Genomic DNA, 19,209 nt, shown 5'->3' with positions numbered 1-19,209 from the left:
GTAACATGCCCGTGTCCTATAATTTATGCAACTTTTGTAAATATGATGTTGTTACAGATTCAGCACAAAGTAGTATGCGCACTGGGTGGACCCCCCACCCTCTTCCACCCGACATTTGAGCCAACCTCACGATAGGCCTGCATACACTCTAAAAAAAGGAGTGAAAATCCACTCTAATGGAGTGGATTTTCAATTTTTCAAAGAGTGTATAGAGGGACCACTCTTCAAAGAGTGAATTTCACTCCTTTACAGACTCCTGTACAGAGTGAATTATTTCACTCCATAAAAGAGTGAAATTCACTAAGGTTGAGAGTGAAAAGTCACTCTAAAGGAGTGATGTTATTTATGGTGTTGGTGAAAAGGAACCAGCAATTTTAGTCTAATCTTTGCTGAACAGTTAAAGATGGTGGTATTACAAATCAAGGCATCGCAATGAAGAATTTTTGTAATTTACACCGGACAGGATTATGGGTTTTTCATTTGAGAGTAACTTTCTCACTCACACATCCAAATTAACATGAGTTATACAACAAAAGATCTAAAATGTAACAGAATTACACTACCGAAAGATTTGCATGGCAACTTAGGGACAATGTAAAAAAAAGACATAAATATTGTTCTCGCATTTTTGTTGCATGTATTTGAATAAGGAACTACAACAGTAGTTTCAGGTCATAAAAAAGGTCACATAAAAGGTCATAGATGGACTACGTATACATATAGAACAACACACACACAAGACACTGCAAACAGATGGTGAATGGTATAGACTAGTTATAGTAAACTGATAAAAATAAAAAAATAAATAAATCTTAAATCAAAAGTTATAAAATATCTGCTTCAGTAACTGACATTTCAACATGTTATTAAAAATAATTTCCATATTCAGCAATCATACAAAAATGTTATCAAAGTAAGCATAAAACATCAAGCACCGGTCATTATGCCTCCTTACCTTCTGTGATGTACAAATCAAACAATAGTTTCAGTCAAGCATAAACTAAATATTAAAGTGCAATGAAAGCCTTACAGTCCTATAAGCTATTCTGGATAAAGGTTTTCTCAAGTGGACCATCAGGAGGGACACAGGTGGGATTGTAAGATACAACTAGTGTTAGTAGGATCAAGTTTACAAACGAAGAGGACAAACGAGACTTCTGCAGGCTTTCATTAGATGTTTTCACCGATACCCAACAATGTTGACAAAATCGTATGACATTTTTTATATTCACAGTTTATTAATATGCTTCATAAATACTTATTTTGATGGTGGCAAGTCAAAAAAAAGTAGGATAAAATAGGATTGTTAAGGACAACATAGAAGTTAGAGGAAGGTTCATGAGGTAGGAGTAACTATAATGGAATAAGAAGGAGTCACTTGAAAGCATGTTGATAATTTATTTAAGGAATGCTGTTATCTATGTTACTTTGTTTTTATGGTTTATGCTCATATAGCTGGAACATGCTCTTAATTAGGCATATTATTGAGTGATACATTAAATGACCTAACTTGTGGGTGTAACTCATCATGACCACCATATAAATGAGACCTTCAAATAAGTTTTAAAAAAGTAGATAAAGGTAGAGCAACGTGCAGATTCAAGATATAATGAAACTTGAAAAGCCTGTCAAATGCTACTATTATAGATTCACCAACAGGAATGTTGGTGTATTCACACACCTGCTGGCTGGCCCAAGACTTAATAAGAAAGGGTGAGTGAACTCCTCACCACTGACCAACATCGGTTCCAACCTGAAAGTACAAATAAGATTTTTTTTATTATTTCAAATTACTATAAAAACAGTTTAAAATTAAGATAAGTGTGATTTCAAGCATTGAAATTGTGATGAGTGGTTGCCATGCCTGCTATAATTCTCGTGAAATAGTCCTAGCAGATGTGTTGAGGTGTGGCAAATAGATTCAGCTGTATTTACTACCAAGCACAATAGCTTATATTTTAGTTTTACATGTTGTTAAAGAGTCACTAGAAGTATAAATCCTTTCATAAAGTTAATACTTTGTTAAGTACTTAACTACAGCAGCTGCTGAACACATGCTGGTAGAATTAGTATGTGAATAACACAAACTACTACATCTTTGTAGCAGTGTAGATAATAGTAATAGTTGCAATAAGAAAGATATTGATAACAAATACAAAACAATGCTCTACTTGTGACCATGGAACATCAGTTTGAACTTATTTTGTTTTGAGTAAAACTGATTCAATTGTTCATACAATATACTGCAAATCTTGTCCTTCTCTATACCATATTTTATTATCTGTTGGGTGGCTGTGAAGATAATAAACGCTCAAATAACTTGACATTTTTCATACTTTTTGATCTTGAATTTATCTCCAAAGCTCAGGCCTTGATAATAAATACTTAAAAAGCATTTAATTTACACCAGGCACCAGCATATACATCCTAGCTGCCACCCCCCCCCCCCCAACACACCCACAAAAAACCCATTTAAGTTGTAATCACATTTGCACCATATAGCTCTGAACAATTATTATGAACCATTATAAATACAAACAAATTGCAATTAAGTCGTCAATGATGCTATTTTGATCGTATTGTTGACTTAGCTGAACAGCTTTTTTAAGCAAATAGGCTTCATTTAAATCAGGGGTTCCCTAACTGGGGTGCATGAACCCCCAGGGGATGCGTGAGTCCATCCCAGGGGGTTCGTGAGACGTTTCTGAAAGTCAAAACTAGAGTACTTTTTGTTGAACTAAATTCTGATATATCATATAATCAGTCGTACAAATTCCACAACATTACACTATTAACTTGATCTTTTACGAAGCACTGTTATGCGTATTACAGTAAAATAATGACTCAGATCGTGTCTCGCAAATTTGGGGGTTCGTGGACAACTCTGACATCCACAGGGGGTTCGTGCTTGGGGGGATCAAGTTAGGGAAACCCTGCTTTAAATAATATTTATTTACCACTCTATTCTGTATCATACGGCATGCACTGTATACTGGCTGATACAGTAGATGATCTTTTCTCCTTTCTGTAATTTGTGGTCCTCAGCATCGTGACCAGCAGTTCCAGGGCACATGAGTCAGCTGCACAAAAGAAGAAAAATGTTAATGATACCACATTATATCTCTGATTGCTGTTCTATTATATGGTAAGAAATGACCAATTACCCATATAACTTAATATGACACTAGAAATATGAAGAATATGCAGGCATGATATGTACCAGCATCTGTTTAAGGAACATTGTCTACTATAGCTGGGCTGACTCAAAATGTGTAATGACATGACCTTCAATTCAATGTATGTCCTCTCACATGGAGCTATATGCAGTGGACACTCATAGCCTAGCCTTGGAAAAGTGTTGGCGACAGCAAAAGAGATTAGAGAAACATGTTGGCGTGAAGTGCATAGAAAATTATTCTGTTTACTTGCAATTACATTGTGTTGAAACTTAATTGCAGATGACCATTGGTATCCATAGCTTATGCGTGAATACCCGCACAAGGGGAACTATGAAATGTTGACTTTTTAAGTATGTGGGAACTATAGCCTGATCCTCACTAAATGGTTAATTGAATAGTCTTCTTGACCTCATGGCATTATGTTGAGAATAAAGCAATTATGATAAACTGTCTGCTATTCGGTCCAATGTACCCTTTGCTTGTACCATCTCCATCTTTATATTTCCGAATAATGGCATCCAAGAAATCTTTCTTTACGCCCTGAGCCACTTTGATGATTTAACCATTACCATTTTGGTTATAAATTCACTCCCCGTATAGGGGAGAGCTGGTCAAATCCGAGGTTAATCTAGGGAGCAATGACAAGATATTACATTATTGAATTGAATTGAACAATGCATAGGCCTACATCAAATTATATGTAGGCAAACTACATCAGGTGTTAAAGGCCCCCACTGCCTTGTGGGGCCATTGTTGATAATCTCATAAATCTATAGTTACTTCTTTCTTAGCTAACCTAGTCATGTGCTAACTAGATAATTATACTAACTTTGAGTCCACCTCTATTAGATAAGCGACCATAACTTGCACCGACTTCTTTCTTGATGATATGGTCACGTGACCATCTTCCATCTCCTCCAACAAAATCTTGCCAAGGTGTCTGTGTTCCGAGATGTTTTGCTTGAAAATCCTGTCAACAAACTAAGTAACAAACTTCACTTAGTAAATCATAAATTTAGTTAATATAAAATTAGCAATTAGTTTAAATATTCAGTTTTTCATTACCCTCAAGACTCTACTTAGCCCATGTGTGTTTTAAATATCCCTCATGTAAACCTGAGTTGTAAAGTCATCAGCCCAAACAGGTGTTTTATTTTGATGAATTTGAAGTTCTCCAGCATCAGGATTACTAAGAGCTATTTTATGAAATCTCATTCAACAAGTTTAGCAGTGAACTTGAGTAAGTCTAAGTAGGAATTTTTCTTCAACGACCATCGTCTATTGGAATTTAGTGTGTAAAATGGATCGATGTTTTCACGTGCTACATATACGAAGGTTTTCCGTAAGCGGGGCGTATGTTACGAACCTAATCGTTACCCTTGTAGGCCTACTTATAATTTCAGCGTTATACTATAGGTCAGAAATTAAGCACACTAACGCAAGTAAAACCAGATGGAAAGTTAATTAAATGACTTTGTTGATTGATTGATCATTTGAAACCCTTTTTTATATTTAATTTAACGGTATTAAGTCTGATTTTAAAGTACATTCCATATCCGAGTTACCTCGATTTGGCCTGATTAATATTGTTACTGGTAGTAAGCTAACGTTAAATTATTTAAGTTAAGTTAAGCCTAAATTACAGTAATGGGTTAGTTTATTATTGTAACAGCATATGCTAAATGTTCAATAAAGATTAAAACTCACCAGGTCACATGTACGTTACTTTGTTAGTGTTGCGTTGGGCCTAGCCCAAAGGCTACATTATAACTTAAGTATATATATATATATATATATATATATATATATATATATATATATATATATATATATATATATATATATATATTGACAATAACAACATACCCTTGCCTAGTAGCCTACTACAACTATACTCATATAGTACATATGGCTAGTATGTGATAATTCGACTTATTTAAGATAGATTGATTTACCTTCAGATAACTGCACAATGTTTTCTCCAAAACCATGACACTCCACCCAGTTTTGGACAGACATCTTCAATTGCCTCAGAAAAATCTCTGCGTGGTTTCGATTGAATTGTTTTGCGATATTGCAAGCATGATACTGTAGTATGTTATGTAGGAAAATTGCCTGTCATATAATAAATCAAAAAGGGCGGCAGCATTCGTCAATGTAATTGGCTATTCACATGTCAACACATACTTATTATTCACTCCGGGTCAAAGAGTGAACAGAGAAGTAACTGGAGGGATTGAATACCAACAAATTTCGCTCTTATAGAGTGAATTTTCGCTCTTTTGGAGTGAAAAAAATCACTTTCGGTAAGGAGGGCATTTTTCACTCTTTGTTATTTAGAGTGTAGGGGTAACTTATCAGAGAACTGAGTTTTGATTGTATCATACCAACATTATGCTACTGAATATGTGGCGCACTTTGTTTTTGTTTTTGCTAGAACGTTTCTCGGGAGCCCCTAACGGTTGTATGTACAGGCACGCTTCCAAATTATAGCTAGCGATCCAAACATGGATCGCTAACATGTTTACGTTGGGTCGCGAGGTGGGGACTGGAAAACCAACAAACATCAGCAAATGGTAGCAAATGGTTCCAAAGTAAGCTGAGAGTAAACTTCCTGTCTCGTAGTGCTCCCCCCCCCCATCCCCCCCCCCCTCCTCCACCAACGATTGTGATAAATGCGTGTATGTGTGCAGTTGTTTAAATAACTTTCAGTGCATATTCTATTTCAACCAATATCAACTAATGTGCAGTTTAGTCAGTCAATCAACTGGAAGTATATAACGGGCCATTTGTAGGCCCTAGAAGTTATCGGTCGTGGCTGATCTATAGAGAAGTCAGTAGTCACAGAATGGGTTGCCAAGGAAAATGCTGGGAAAGTAAAGACGTACCTTTTGTTCAATGTACGATTCTAGTGGCCAATATTCGTATCTCTATAAATTGCGGTATTGTTTCAAGTCACTTCAAATACAGTTGAAGCCCGTATAACATTGTTGATACTGAAATGAGTCGACGATTTTAAGTCATTTTAAAAAATGTTATTGTTTAAGGGAGAGTAAATAGGAACTTCGCAGGCATGTTATTTGTGAATTTCCTACTTTCTTTCTTCTCTTCGTCAGAACTAGAATCTACTTCCACAAAACCTTAAGATAGAAAACAGGGCAGCGGGGGCGGGGGGGGGGGGGGGGTTGGTGAGGATATCCGACAGGCAATAAACGTTCTCTAGAATTACGTTTGCTTATAGGCTATGCATGAAAGGGGCGGGATTTTCATCCATAATGTATTTATTATGTCGCTCGCCTACCTCCCATTTTCTTTTTCCTATTCTTGGAAGGCATCTTTGCTTGGTTTCATCTTCTTTTTTTTAAATATAAATTCATAACCCACCTCCATAACCAACAATAAATCAATTAAAACACAAAACAGCACAAACTAAAGCTTATAGTGGGTTGATAATATATGATTTCAGCGATGTCTGTGTCGGGATAATTAAACCTGTATATATCGGGCTAAATGGAATCAGATTTTTTTCTTAACTGTCTGGTGAAGTTGTTTTTCAGTGTTATTACTGTGTTATTACTGTTTATATGTTATCACTGTTTATATGTTATCACTGTGTTATCACTCTTTATCAGTGTGATCAGTGTTATCACACCAACACATTGACCAAAGATGATTGTTGGGATTCTATCTCATTTAACGTACTTTACGTCCAATCGATCGCTGGTATTATTTCCACCCCCTAACCCTCCCCCACCCCTACTTTATCTGCAATGAAACACTTAGATGTATGAGACCCTTAAATGTGACGAACGGCAATTCTATTTTGGATTATGCTCGCTATCATATGCTCGAGAATATGGTAGACAGAAAGCCTTCTGCATAGGTTGAGTTTGATTTTGCTTGTTTGTACCATTTAAGAACGGTTGGATCATTTAGGTAACATGCAGAAATTCTTCCTTTCAATGTTGGTTTCATTTGGTGAAAATGTGCAGTTTGTGATCGTGGACCACCGTTAACTGCTTCAGTCCGTCCAGGCTGTAGCTACTCCTTGTGAAAAGTGAGGGCGTGAACATAAATTACTGAACATTGATAAAACTGAAGGAGAGTGCGCGTAGCACAAACCGCGAGCGCCTTAGTGCTGTGACTTTATTGGGTGGTGTCTAGGGGCCGTAACAGTGAATTTTTTTTGGCCAAAAATGCCTCCCAGATTGCCGGAAATGCCACTTCCATGGCCTTGTAAGTTGCATCTACACATTCTTAACTTTGAGATTTCATGTTCTAGAAATTTATTCTTCAAGGAAAAAATGTAAGTTAGAAGAAAATCACTTTGTACCGCTAGGGCACTCTGATGGTAGCGTTGCCTATATAATAAGCTGAGGGGAAGCCATATGGGAAATTTAGGTGTAAAATAATTGTTATGTTTGTGTTATCATTATTTGTTTTTTTCATGCCAGGAAAGGACTTATTTGGGGGGGCGGGTGGGGGAGAAGAGCTGAGTGGTAGGGCCGTATAGAGGATTGTGACTCAATATTCTTATTCAACATTGGGGCAATGATAAAGGGGCTAACAATGAAACTGATAGGTATATATATAAAACATATAGTCTTAATAAATATATTTATGAACCGTAGTTTTACATTAGACTGCTACACTGTTCACAGTGCTATTGTTACTCTGACCAAACTCGTGAAAACAAAACAAAGCAAACACACGGTCATCACCGCCATGCCCCCATCAATCACCCCTCCACCCCACCCCCACCAATTACCCACCACCTGGCATCAGTTAACTTAACCACACATAAAATATTTTGTGAACATATATGCATAAAATACTAAACTAGTACTTGAGGTATAATGAATAACATGGTTATAACTACATCATGACTATAGCAGCTTAGCACCCATGGCTTTGCACCGTATAAGTATCTGTCTCAAAACTCCTATGAAATATATAATTTAATGAAAAACGATTCAGACTATCATGACTGGCATTGCTAACCCAAACTGAATGCACAAAATAATGTACATAAAATTTGATATTGCTTGTACGTGATAAAACAACATTTATACAATCATTTAATTTACGCTATAAATGAAATCCGTAGTTCCTACTTTTCATCGGGGTATGGGGGGGGCAGCAAAATGTTTGAGCTCCTTTTATAAGATACACCAGTCATTATGAGCCTCATAGGCCTAGCGCCTACACGAGTCAGTCACCAAACCTGGGGGACATTATATATTTGAGTCCTCAACCCCTCAGAAAGCGGGGTTGGGGTGGGGACGTGCCCTTTGTCCCTTCATGATTGACGCACCTTCCTGGTCCATCAATGAGGATACCAATTGGGAATAGGCAAACAAGCAGAGTCGACCAGAATGTAACTATCTGTCTTAATCGGAAGCACATGCACTCTACAGAACTATCGAAGTTTTATATAAACCCCTGCCATAATGAGACGTACAACATTTCACTAACTCACACAGCATAATTGCTTCAAATTTGGGTTATTCGAAGTTGTATGCTGCCCTCACTTAGAGATCATTCTTGTAGAGTGAATCGCCTTCTTTTGAAATGTGCGGAACAATATTCACACAAAATAAAATCAAACATTTACTTTTCAGAATGTTTCCATTTTTTTTTTGTAGATAATATATTTTCGGGGGAGGGGAGGAGGTGGGGCAGTGCCATCATGCCAAATCCTTTCAATGCTTCCATGCATTTTGTTGCTCAGTTAATTCATGTTACGTAATAAAATAAAATAAAATATCATGGATCAATTAACATATTTTCAGTATTGTGTTGCAAACCGCTTCCAAAGGGTCCATACAAATGTGTTTTCTCTTTCAGATTTAGTTAAAAAGTGTATTACCGTTCTGTTTATTAAACATTCAGCGGGGCATGTATTTCCATACTTACGAAAAAACACTGTGCTGCCCTCGTTTTGCTAGCTTTACGTGTGGTAGGATGCTCCATATAACCACCCCGTTCACTTACACCCTGAACACTAAATGTGATCTTTAAGTCCTTGCAGAAGTTTCCACGTTGACGATTCATGGCACCGTCAAGTTTCCGTATCAGGGCGAACAAATTTTCGTCACTTGCGAACAAGCTTGTTTACTCAACAGTAAACATTATTGTCGTACACTGCTCTTGAATGTCTGATAATGCGGTCTAAAATTACCTCAATTTCCCCAAAATGTTTCAAACCATGTAATGCCATATATATCTACTCTGACATCCAAGCCACATACAAAGAGAGATCCATTTCGACAAGGGATCTGGAACAATTTGTTCCAAGCTCAATAGTTTGCCAACGTATCCAAAAATATGTTATTCTGCCATATAACTGTTCGGGTTCATATGAACACTAGATGGAGTATGCCACGGTTTGATGCGGGTTTAATTTTTATTTTCGCTGCTGTCGGATTCATCGTATGAACGCGACGCACAAGGTGTGCAAGTAATATCAGGGTCAATCTAGGGTGAGTGTTGGGAGAGGGTACTATAAAGGTATATATATATATATATATATATATATATATATATATATATATATATATATATATATATATATATATATATATATATTATATATATATATATTTATATATATATATATATATATATATATATATATACATATATATATATATGTATATAGGCTATGTATATATATATATATATATATATATATATATATATATATACATATATATATATGTATATAGGCTATGTATATATATATATATATATATATATATATATATATATATATATATAAATAAATATATATATATATATATATATATATATATATATATATACATAGGGCAAGCTTACCAAGGACATGGAGAGGGTAACAATGGAAGAAATATAGTGGTGGGTATGTATACATATATATATATATATAAATATATATATATAAATATATATATATATATATATATAAATATATATATATATATATATATATATATATATATATATATATATATATATATATATATATATATATATATATATATATATATATATATATACATAGGGCAAGCTTACCAAGGACATGGAGAGGGTAACAATGGAAGAAATATAGTGGTGGGTATGTATACATATATATATATATATATATATATATATATATATATATATATATATATATATATATATAAATATATATATATATATATATATATATATAAATATATATATATATATATATATACATAGGGCAAGCTTACCAAGGACATGGAGAGGGTAACAATGGAAGAAACATAGTGGTGGGTAAACAGATAAATAGCATGGAAATGGGTATCCGTATCTGTCAGAGGTAGACTGCGGCTCATGTCCACTCATCTATACCCCACAGTCTCCTGGAATTTTTTTCCTCGAGCCTTTTGCTGCTTACATCTGTTGACGACTGAATACTTTACCTCTATATGTGCAGTGTTCCATGTTACTGTTTGAGTCTTTATTACGTAATCGCTTTCCCGCCCCCCCCCCCCCGACGGAGCTACGTGAACGGGTTCTATCATTATAGGCCTACACCTAGGCGTATCTGCAGTCCAGCAGACAGGAATCACCCGTGTTGCGTAGTACTGTATGTCCATCGACCCCGACAGGAAGTCTTAAAATATAAAACATAAAAGAAAATTTAACCGTTGTTTTGATACTTTTAAATATATATAAATTAACGTTAAAGGAACTCACAACCTTGTCCTTTACAGGGTACGCTGAGGCAGACAAATGTACGTCTATCGCTTTATATTGTTGAAAATAAAAACAAATAATAAAAACATTATGGTTGTGCAGAGTCTTAAGCAGGCATTATCAACGGGCAAGGACAAACAAACGCTGTTTGGGGCGAGTCTTCAAAGCCTTTAAGCTCCGTTTGCTCACAACTTATTCAATCTATGTCGCAAATATCAATTCAGGTTGCCTTTACTATTCAAAATTTCATAAATTTCATAAATAAGAATGAGTGGTTACACTCTTGTACCTATGCCCTTTTGACCCGTGACATTGTTTATACTGCACTCAGTTTCTCTTTCACATGTTGTAAACGTGACTCATAACATGAAAGGAGAACTATAACTTACATGTAGGCTATAAGTGATACGCGCTATACTTTTATTATCAACTATTATGCACAAACATGGCTATTGCATTTGAACTTCCTTGTTGGAACAAGTTTCACACGAAAATTGTCTCGAAATTTGTCTTCCTCCTCGGTTTAACTAATGTCCTTTAAACAATATAACTGAAAGAGGAAGTTTGCAGACATTGTTGAACTTGTTATTGAGGTATGCTCGCCAAGTACACATTCTTTGTGGGCTGCACTAATTGTAATATTACATATAATCTGTCCGTCCCAGAAATAGCTCATTCGATCACTTATAGTCGGAGGTTGAGTTGTAGCAGATCGCGCCGACCATGATTCCACAAATAACTAGATCGGTTTTGCTCCTTCTCATCGTTATGGCAGGTAAGTTTTTCACTTTCAACAAATGGTCTAAAACTCTGTTGCATTTATATTGTCATAATGTATACTGCTCCGTCCATGAATGGATATAAGTCTAAACAATATTGTGAATTTTGTCTGACTAGCTGAACGATTGTCTGACCTTTCCAATTACACATAAGCAGAAGGCACTTGAAGAGAGCATTTGCAACTTGCAGCAGTTTTGCCTGATATGTGTGGTATGTTATGGGGCTATACCATATATGCTATAGGCATACGGTAGTTGTACACTGGCTTAGAATAAGAACCTGAATATATACCCAAAAATAAATATATATAAAAATAGGTAATCCATGAGATATCGAATTGCTAGTGTAGGTTAATAAGCATACTTGAAGCTCTCCAATGCAGTACATTTTGTGTCAATATTTTATTTCATTACCAAAAGTATACGGACTTCACGACGAACTCGAAGATAAACCATTTGTGAGGGTTGGAGTTCACGTGATTTTATAGCTAGGAAGTGATACTATAGTTGACTTACCCGTATGGCTTTATGGCCGTTAGTCCTGTGCTTGTAAATATTTGTTAGACGGCATAACATGCATACGCTTGAAAAAGAAACTCCCAACATGTATGACTGCATTCCGTTACTGGATGTTGGTTTATGGAACGTTTGCCACAGTATTGAACACAGCCGAAACTATGCGTTTGCATCATGGCGAAGAAGTAACTTAGTGTGAACAATTCTTATACTTGATGTTTGAAACAATTGTTTATGATTGATAACATCGGAAAGATTCCAACCTCGTGCACCTGTACCAAAGGCGAACTTTAAAGGTCTATACTGACACCTATGGACAATATTGTCCTAACCCTAATAGGCATTACAAATCATGAAAATAGCTTCAATTCCCATGAAAATCCATCAAAGATGGACCATTTTACAAATCTTGTGTAATTCTAGTTTTGTTAATGAATAAACATTAGATAATTATGCAAATTGTTGATGTGCATGGAGTGACTGCCTAATTTTCTGTTATGTTATCACATTATTTTCACAATCTTCGTTTCAGGGACTCTAGCACAGGGTTGTGGCCAAAGGCGATTGTTTATTGAAATAATTTAATATCCTCTTAATAGAAGAACATCAAGTATTCCAAATGATCCATAAAGGTACTATTTAATTATGGGCTAAAATAATAGAAATTTTGATGAGCTCAACATTCCTCGTCATAGTTTGTACATATTTAACGAGTTTCTCAGATTTATCAACACTTCAAATGTTTATATCTTGGAAACGAAAAGAACTTATCGAAAAACTACGACATATTTTGAATAAGATTATCACACACAACAAATATACTGAATATGGGCAAATTAGCTATGTGTCCTTACTACTTTACGCAAACAGGTGCAATGTTATTTTAAATCGATCATTGCTGCACATTTACAACAGACACATCCATCGAATTACTGTTTTTCGGCCTTTTGGCTAAGATCACGTGTAGTATCTGTTCCCTTTCGAGGGGAATGGTGATACACACCAGACGATGATCACACAGTCACAGTCCCGATGCAAGGGGACTTGGGTTGACAGCGGATCAGTCGTTCGCTAGTTTGGTTTTCTTGCCCAGGTTTTTCTTAAAAAGTATCCATCGAATTACTGTTTGTTGCATTTCGTTGCATTTTTTTTTGGGGGGGGGGGGTACCTTCATGCTTTCGTCCATTGTCGCCCCTTAGGACTTTACCACAGACATATCCTAAATACATAAATAAGTAAAACGTAAAAAAGTAAACTACAAATTGTGTTTTATTTTTCTTGATATGCTTGTTATAATGACATCATTATGAAAATGATTATTTAAAAGCCAAATAATGATCATAACAAATACCAAAAACTCCATCCGTAAATCAGTAGATGTAACAATCGAGTATTTTGGTTACTTGCAGTGGACCATAAGTACTCATAGTCTGGCATCGACATATCTGTTGAGTCTTTCAGCATCTCGTGGGAAAATGTAGGGATCCTCACATTGTTCCATATGAGGAAATATAAATTAAGACAAATAACAACTTCTCAATTCAAGGGCGGCGGAAGCACTTTTAATCTGGGAGGGGGGCACCGACATCAAAGGGCACTTTGCAGAAATTCGATGGGACTGATGCAGCCTTATATTTAGTACCCTTTATAACTCTTATTGTTTTATCTTATTTGTGTATGTACACATCACTCCATCAACGCCCCCTCCCCCCCCCCCCACTAAAGGAAAATATGCATACTAGCACTGCAATATCCAATGTGCAAATTGGGAAACAAGGCACAAGTTCTCTTTTTTGACAAAATGAGTTGAAATCATGCTAGTCGCTAATGTAGGAATCTTCCGAATTAGAGTTTTTTTCTTGTTAATATCTTAACAATTTTTTTCCATTCCAACTAGGTTTGAGTTTGACCCACAGAAATTCATTAAAAGTCACGGGCGTAGTCAGGATTTGCAAAGCTGTATGCACGACTATCTGAGGGGAGCGCCACCATCAGTTGGCGCGGAGCGTACTATAAAACTGTTGGTTTTACAAACCACTCAGATGGCCGGAAACGGCTCTTCCCGAGTGTTCCTTCTGGTTCCCTGGCCTCTTGCTAACTTGAGACACCTCAATTTTTATGTAAAAAAGGGCACATTTTAACCTGAGGAAAAGTGGGGGGCAAGTGACCCCTGTGGCCCCCGGCTCCGCCGCCCGCGTCTCAGTTGCTTTTTTTCAATAAGCGATGTAGACCACTTGTTTTCGCTTCGCTGACCGATGTCCCAGTATAGTGTCTATATAATGTTGCAAATTATGTCAAGTTAAAGTTAACTATTAAGTCGATAGTCGTACATTTGTTCTGGTCTAGATTTTTACAAATGAGGCTACACCAAACGGAGACAAATAAAACTGTCTAGTATAATTTCCAATTTAGACAAGGTACTTTGTACCTGTCATTAACATTGGAATCATACTACAGGTGTGTTTGACCTCTAAACACGTCGATCTCGTTAAAATTCCGGCCAAAACAAAAAGGGTAAGCAATACCTTCTACTAGGCTGATGCCTTCAGTCAATGACCTCTACTTGAGCTATGTTGGCTATGTATGTTACTATCGACTTTAAGAACGACCCGATATAATACACTTAAAAGGGTTATGTAACAGGTTGATCAAAGAGAAGACAGAAACATTTAAAGCTTCAACACCTGAATAAAAAGTTTTTCTCTTTCTTTTTGTGAGCTATAATATAAAAGAGCAAAGATGTAAAAAGTGGAGAATTTTTTTTTTCATAATATGCCCAGAAAGATAAATTTAAAAATGCAAATTCAAGCAAAGTCTCAATCACACAACCATGCAAAGGGAACATCTTCCACTGCATCCTATTCTTCAAACCCTCAGGATTGTTCCTGTAATTCAATGAAAAAGGGAAATAATAATAATTAAAAAGAAAACATATAATATTCACAAATAGAGTGGGTGCGTTGGGATCTGTTATATAATGTTTGTTACCTTTACACCATTCCAATTCTTATGGCAGGTACAAATTAAACTTTTCAAACCACTAGCCTTCCCAATGGCGAGACAGAAAGTCGGCCTCTTCCTTCAATTTGCCTGATGTGTGCTCTCATGTGAGTGTCAGCCGATGCTTTTGACAAAACCCCCAAATCTGCTGTGCAGCAAACTGAATGTCCCCTCTTTTTGTTCCACCATGTTTGTTTAAAACTGAGTGTGGAGGTATTATCAGACTTGTATTGGAATCTTTAGGTTGAATATTGCTTTTGAGAAACACTGGGAGACCTAGGAACACTGCTTGTAACTCTAGTGCATTTATATGCCAATGTTTTCTCTTCTTGGGACCAAAGGCCCCTGTTTGTTGCATACCACAAACGGCTCTCAACCTGACTTTGACGAGTCTGTTTGAATCATCATATCTGGTTATAGTTTGGATCGAAGCACCATTTTGGGTATGGCTTTCTTCTATCCACCATTTCAACTCTTAATGGGCCTTTGTTATAAGGTAAGCTGAAGCCTTGAAACCTTGAGGCTTGTGAATTGCTATACATTCGATGCCATTTGGAGATATCTCACATGAGCCATTGATAGCTTGCAGTTGAACAAATTCTGACAATCTTTCTTGATACCCTTCAGTTTGATCTGTGGAAGGGAATTCAGAAAGTTAATGGAATCTTTTTCTACACCCAGGAATACTATATTTCTGCTTATAGTGAAGACAGACTACTTCAGATTTACCATGAATGCTAGGCTCGCCAACTGGAAGTTCATTTCATCCCTTAACCTTACATGGGACCGATATAGAAACAGGAACATTGTCTAGGTAGACAAAGAGGCTTACTCCTTGCAGTCGCCGATGGCCTGACATGAACTTCCTATTGTAACTTTGTGAAAAGAAACGGGGATAACCATAGACCGAAGGGCAGGGTGTAGTACTGGAAGTTTTCCACCTTCCAAAGAAACCGAAGGAAGGCTCTGTCCTCTTCGGCAAATGGAATCTTGGGAACCACAAACAGTGTGCTTAGAAATTATCTGTGTGAGTTCGTTTGGGGAACCAACTCTACTGCCTTCTTTAGGATGAGAGCTTGAATCTCTGCATATGGACTTTGGCTTTCTATTTACTGACTATAAAATTGGGATATTAATGTTCGTAAGGTGGAAGAAAGTTAACAACCTGGAGAACCCAAGTATCGCTTGTAAGTTCTTGCCAAGCCTTTAAACAAAAGTTGTCCCTAAACGACACTGAAAAGAACTTACCACTAAACGCTGCTGTCTTTGTTCTGGTTCTTAAAGCTTCTGCTGCTGCTTTGGACGACGCCTCTTCAGCGGAAGAAGCTAGAAGCCTTGGGAGCGGTTGCCCAAAAAAAATGATTCGGCCAGAATTTCTTTGTCTGCCAGCACAAAAGTTGCACTCCTAGTTGCCCGCAAGCTTCCTTTTAATCGTTCCCCATGTTTTACGTTGATGATAATGTAAAGATAGATTTTAACTCTGAAGCAATATTTGACGCACCTAACAATGATCTAGCATCCTGTGTTCTTTTCATGAATAGCTCCCTCAGATCCTCACTCAAGAGACCAGTGTCAGTTGCAGCACCCTTGACAGCCAATTAAATGAATCTCTGTCGCCCATATTTTTTTTATAATAGCCCCCTACGCACCCTATTTAGAATGGCAACAGCATGGCCAGGCAATAAAAGTCATTGACAGGTGACGTGTTTGGATAGCTCATTGGGCAAAGGCCATTTTTTTTTTCAAATGGTGAAGTATGAAGGTGAGAGGGCCTGCTAGGTCAAATAAATTTCCACAGACGCCAAGATGGACATTGTAGACTGTGAGTAGATGTAACCCTAAGCAGCGTTATCTCTCTCAGGAGAAACTAGCATTGCGGAAGTCTAGACCCCATCATCATTAGAAAGGCATATCGTCTGCTCAACCGAGCCAGCATTTATGTCACAATTTTCCCATGCAGAGGACCCGGGAACATGACCTGGTACGCCGTCTTGCTCCTAGGAGCCAAGGTTAGACAAACTCATAGATACGAGTGTGGAAAAAACTCGAAAAATACCCACCTGTTACATAACACTTTATGAGTGTATTCCATCGGCTCGTTCTTAAAGTTGATAGTAACAGACATGATCTAGCAGAGGTCAAGTAGAGATCATTGAATGAAGGCATCAGAATAGTAGAAGGTATCGCTTAGCCATTTTATTCTTAGAAATTTTAGATCGGGATCGACGTGTTTAGAGGAGAAACACACCTGCTATATAAAATGGAGTGCCCTTTAGTATATTTCAGTTGCAAGTTGAAATTATTAACCTTGTTTTAACGAATATAACTGTTTTGTCTTACATTCTGTAGCGTCTGGACAAGTTCCTTCTGATTGCCTAAAGTGCATCTGTTTTGTAGAGTCCACTTGCACTATACCTTCCCCACTGTGTCATATGGATGTAGGATCACTGTCATGTGGTCCTTACCAAATGAAACTAGGCTACTGGCAGGATGCTAGGCTGAAGGGAGGTAGTCTGGATGGAGGTACGTATCGAAACCCTTCTGCACATGTTCAATTGCCTTACATGTTTGTATGATAGGATATGCATGGTCGTAACTGTGGCCGGTTGTATCAAATGTTGTTTATCGTATGGTCGCTCATGATCTAGTCATGTATGTGACGCGTGATCACGACAATTTCACATTTAATATAACGATACATGTCGTAATGATATTTGATATTGTTGACAATGATTCGGGTTTCATAATTTACTATCATGCTTGTCATATATGTCGCCACCAATTTGTTTGGATATACTAATAATACCTGTGGTTTTGGCCACCAAACTTGTGATGTTATAGATCATGGTAATAATCATGAAATATAGGGCAAAATAGGGCCTATTAACATCATGCCTGTGACGCGTGATCAAAAGGATGATATTGATAATACTTGTGGATGTGAAGTTGATCTTTGCCGTAAACCATCATTGTTGCCAATGATCATGATTGGTTGAGTGTAAACTTGCATTTGCATTGATGCTGTTATTCGTTATCGTGGAAATGATTTCCATTACATCACTCGTTGATCATGCTTATGACGCGTGATCTTCACAATAATCGTGATATATAGTGAATGGCGATGTTGGTCGTTGACTCCGTGCGAAATGATGATTATTTTCACATCATAATATATACGATTTACCACGATATCAATGATATGACTTAATGTAGGGTGTAGAGCTAGGGAAGAGGATGATTTATTACATTCATTTTCATGAATAAGCATGCAACAATATTGATATAAAGTAGAACACGGTCGCAATGGTATAGTAACTGTTAGTAAATGACAAAAGCACGCAACTCACTCAATTCAACAATACATCTAGTACATATACACGCTGTAGTGTGTACTGTGAAGTCCGAGTCATCTGCGAATACTTGAAACGCTTAGAACCTCCGGTTGTTCTTTCGGGTATCTCACCCCCACCTACCCACCCCTCCCTCTGTAACTATACCGACAATTTGGCTTACTTGTGCTTCAGATAAGTATCCAAAAATTACACCGGGCGATATATGTCTGTATGTTGTTTTAATAATCAATAGTTTACTTAAATATTAACAAATTGTACAATAAACAATTTTAAGTTGCTATTTCCATCCACAGATTGGCAGAATTGTTCAGCGACCTTTGACTGCAGTGAACGGGCTGTACAGGGTTATATGGCACGGTACGCAACATTTGCCCGTCTAGAGCATAATCCTACCTGTGAGGATTTTGCGCGGATACACAACGGCGGACCAAATGGGTTCAAGAACCCAGCAACTGAGAAATATTGGTTGGAAGTGAAGAAATGTCTTGACATAGGCGTTACACCTGACGATACAACAAAACTGAACAAACCGCAACTTAATAACAAAACATAATTATAAACTAAACACAAATCGTGAAAGAGGTATATGTTATGATGTTGCCATTAGAAACAACACACATTAGGTGTTATATATCTTTTAGACAATGTACCTTTGAATGATTTAAGGTTTTTAAA

At 36.9% G+C, this 19,209-nt stretch overlaps 1 long non-coding RNA gene across 2 annotated transcripts in view; it reads right to left on the bottom strand.

The window, feature by feature from the left end:
- Positions 1–374: 374 nt before the first annotated feature.
- LOC139974313 (uncharacterized) overlaps positions 375–19,209 on the bottom strand; it is a 52,662-nt gene continuing 33,827 nt past the window's right edge. Inside the window, exons 1-4 of one of the 2 annotated variants that reach the window (XR_011795446.1) lie at positions 5,135–5,336; positions 4,009–4,160; positions 2,958–3,080; positions 375–1,753 (exon numbers count right to left, since the gene is read on the bottom strand). This is a non-coding gene — a long non-coding RNA (uncharacterized lncRNA). Of the gene's footprint in view, positions 1,754–2,957; positions 3,081–4,008; positions 4,161–5,134; positions 5,337–19,209 lie in introns of those variants that run through there. The other variant, XR_011795445.1, reaches the window with a different exon arrangement.

The sequence above is a fragment of the Apostichopus japonicus genome, chromosome 9 (genome assembly GCF_037975245.1).
Source record: "Apostichopus japonicus isolate 1M-3 chromosome 9, ASM3797524v1, whole genome shotgun sequence".
NCBI classification, from domain to species: Eukaryota; Metazoa; Echinodermata; class Holothuroidea; order Aspidochirotida; family Stichopodidae; genus Apostichopus; species Apostichopus japonicus.
Note: the sequence above shows the minus strand (reverse complement) of the source record. Positions and strands in the feature narration are given on the sequence as shown.